The sequence below is a fragment of the Chaetura pelagica genome, unplaced genomic scaffold (genome assembly GCF_000747805.2).
Source record: "Chaetura pelagica isolate M959 unplaced genomic scaffold, ChaPel_1.0 scaffold470, whole genome shotgun sequence".
Classification (NCBI taxonomy): Eukaryota; Metazoa; Chordata; class Aves; order Apodiformes; family Apodidae; genus Chaetura; species Chaetura pelagica.
The window spans coordinates 709,629-713,551 of NW_009951911.1; positions in this window are offsets into that span (position 1 = coordinate 709,629).

Sequence of the window (3,923 nt, forward strand, 5' to 3'; positions counted from 1 at the left end):
TAATAGCTGCCTTTTAATCTGTCATCACTTTTATACATGTTTTCTGAAGATCTTAAGGTTTAGGAGATCTTGAGAAATAACCATTTCTCTGAGATGTGTTAAATATGTCATAGCACATGAAGATGCAAGCAGTGTTTTCTTTTAGGGTGTCTGACTAAAAAATGATGCAAATAATCCTGTGCCTGGTGGTTTCTAGCATGGAACAGAAGTTGTTCAGCGCCTCTGTTTGTTCAATGCTATTTTCTGAAACTCCTTCTCCACCTCACTTTTTAAAATCTTGGCCAAAATAATTAGCATGATGTAATATTATAAAAATAGAAAAAATATATTTAAAAATCTTGCAATTCACTATCTGAGACAGGCCAGCAGTTGTGCCTGGTAATGTTAAGGCAGCCTCCAGTCATTTAAAAAACTGTACATGTTGCTCAACTCTGTGCTCATTTCTATTCTTGTGTGTCACTAACCAATACTAAAATAAATATTTGGCAAGCAGTGTCACATTGCTTGATCAGATAACTTCAACAGCAGCTTTTCGTGCTATGTAGGTGCAGAAGGGTGGAGTGAGGGTTATTTTTCTTAGATAGTGAAGAATATGTTGCTGCTCCATTAAGGACTTAATACTCCTTTGCACCTGACTTTCTCTTGGTGGCAAATGCAAACAGCAAAGCATGGAATGAGTTATGGTTCCCCTGGGGCAGTGGGCGAGTGCCTGCTGTTGTCAGCACCCATGTAGCTTTGTCACTTTGTCATTGTTGTATCTCCTCAGAAGCCAGGCGAGTCAGATTACTGCAGGGTTCTCTGTAGGAACAGGTGGGGTTTGATCCCATTATCCCTTCTGTTTCTAGCATGCATTCCATAGGAAGTACATGAGATGGGGACCAGCACAATGAAGCCAATAACAGGCATAAATTTAAAAGAAGGGGGGGTCCTGGGGGAGTGGGTCCTTAATACATCTGAACAGATATTTAATTTTAGAGTCCAGTATATCCAGTGCCTTCAGCAAGAACTGGTGTTTTCTCTTGGCCAGTTCCTGGTATGTGCAGCTGTAGTGGGTGTATTTGGGGAGTTTAAATGATAAACAATGTAAATATAATTATCTATCAAATACATACAGAGCTCACAATATAGAGACATTCTTGAGTCTAAATTTAGATTTCCACTCAAACTGCCAGTAATACTCAAATACAGTAAGTGTGCACAGACATGGAACGTCTACCTCGCTGCTTTGTCAGAGCCATGCTGATAAAATTCTTTTTTTGAGGTTATAATTCTTTAATCAGGCAGAAGTGATTGTGCTCAGAAGAAACCACTGCGTGGGTGAATCTTTCTTGGCTATTCTGGGAGCAATATGCTTTTAGATGAAGTCAAGTTTATTTCCAAAGTGAGATGCAATGGTTGTGTTCCCAGGTCAAAAAATGAAGAGCTCATCAATAAGATTGTAAGTGTCATTTGTTTGAGGCATGCTGGGAAAAAATTTAATATACTGTAATAAATATTGGGGGCAGTAAAATACAGACTAGCTCTGAGTTTTGCAGACTCGAATCCCCCCCCAAAAATTACTCCTTGAGCTGAAAAGGGTTTATTATGTTCCTCTGTGTATCCATGTCCAGTTCTGTGTGTATTGCATACTTGACCTTCCTACTGCATTTGAATGCAATGTTATGTACATCAGCCACTAACAAATTTGTTTGCATAGTTTGCAGGATTAGGGAAATCAGGAGTGTATCCCTTCTAGAATAATCTGATAATTAATCATGAGCATAATGGGCACTCATTAGTTCCCCTGTACACCAGGAATGTTTGGCTGGTGTTGCCTACTCTTATCACCTGCTGAGGTGCAGAGGGATGGCTACTCCTGCAGCAGGAGGTATAAACTGCTGCTAGAGAAATTCTGATTATATTGCAAGAAAAATTACCTCAAGGATGGTGAAGCGCTAGGCCAGGAGCCCAGACTGGCTGTGGAGTTTCCATCCTTGCAGATGGTAAAAACTGGCTGGAGCAGCCCCTGAGCAACCTGATGGACCATGTGATTCAGCCCAGCTTTGGGGGGAGGGGGGGGGTTGCAACAGATAATTTAAATAAAAGAGGACGCAGGAAACAAACCTTGTTCCTGAGGCAGGTGGGATAACCTGGTTTGCATTCACTTTGCCCAGACCTAAGCACATCTTATGCCATTGTGCTTGGACCTGGGAATCCTCTGACCTCTGTGTGATGCTCTTCAGTCCCCAGTAGGTTTGGTTTAGGTTGCTGGATTTTTTCCAGTTCAAGGGCCTGAAATAATTGGAGGGAGCTGCCCCACAGCTGGGGTGAAGCTGTTTGGTGCCTGAGCATGGGAGGGTTTTGATGGACTGGGCAGGTTGGATGAAGACAACCCAGGGGCAGTCTCATCCATTCTGTGGTTGGAGCAGTCCCTGATGGGAACTATTTCTAGAATTATGCTTGAGTTTTTGTGGCACAGAGTAAGATTAAAACAGTCTAAGCCAGCAAGGAAGTGGGCTAACACTTCAGCCTGGACACAGTCTGGACTTGGGTACTTGGGTCTGCTCCCAGGGCAGCTTTTCCTAGTGCCTTGGGTGTACCCTGCTGGGTGGTGAGGTGACAGGCTGGAGGGGAGGGATGGCATCCAAAGGGACCTTGACAGGCTTGAGAAGCGGGCTTGTGCAAACTGCATGAAGCTCAACAAAGCCAAGTGCAAGCTTCTGTGCCTGGGTCGGGGCAATCCCAAGAACAAATACAGGCTGGGGGGAGAATAGATGGAAAACAGCCCTGAGGAGAAGGACTTGGGGGTGATGGTGGATGAGAAGCTCAACATGTGCTGACACCATGTGCTGGAGCCCAGAAGCCAACCATGTCGTAGGCTGTGTCACCAGCAGAGGGACCAGCAGGGCCAGGGAGGGGATTGTCCCCCTTTACTCAGCTCTTGTGAAACCCCCACCTGGAGAACTCTGTCCAGTTCTGGAGACCCCAACATAAGAAGGACATGGACTCCACAGAGTCCAGAGGAGGCCATGGATATGATCCAAGAGCTAGAACAGTTCTGCTGTGGAGACAGGCTGGGAGAGTTGGGGGGTTCAGCCTGGAGAAGAGAAGGCTCCAGGGAGACCTTAGAGCAGCTTCCAGTGCCTGAAGGGGCTCCAGGAAAGCTGGGGAGGGACTTGGGACAAGGGCAGGGAGGGATGGGATGAGGGGGATGGATGAAAAGTGGGAGAGGGAGATGGAGGTTGGAGATGAGGAGGGAATTCTTTGGTGTGAGGGTGGTGAGAGCCTGGCCCAGGCTGCCCAGGGAAGCTGTGGCTGCCCCATCCCTGGGGGTGTTGAAGGGCAGGTTGGATGGGGCTTGGAGCAGCCTGGGCTGGTGGGAGGTGTCCCTGCCCATGCAGGGTGGTTGGATCTGGGTGATCTTTAATGTCCATTCCCACCCAAACCATTCTGTGATTTGCCAAGTAATGGTACTAGCAGTCAGCACACAGCTCCTTGTGTTCCCAGCAAACAGGAGTAGCTGGGGTTTGTGGGTTGAAAGGTTGGTTTGGGATTTGCACTTGCAGTAGAAATAAGAGGTTGATGCCCTTGGTGTAGGGCAATCCTCTCCTCTGAAATAAGCAATGCAGCATGGATGAACATGTTAGATAATATTGGATTGTCTCTTCTTTTGGAAGGAGGTGTTTGTTGAAGACACTTTCCTCCATGGTTAGACAGTGTTGCTTGTTTTAGAAGAATGGAATTCTGGAAGTCATCTGACTGCTGTAAGTGATAGATGTGCCCACATCAAGCTATAGAATCCAGCACTGATTTTTGGAGGAATTTCAAACAAACTGATTCCCTCTCTAGTGATGAGGACCCAGGTTTCTGCCTGAGGATGGGCAAGCAGTAAAATCCAGTCCCTTCACCTCCTGGTTGTGCTTGGTGCTTCTCAGCTGAGACAC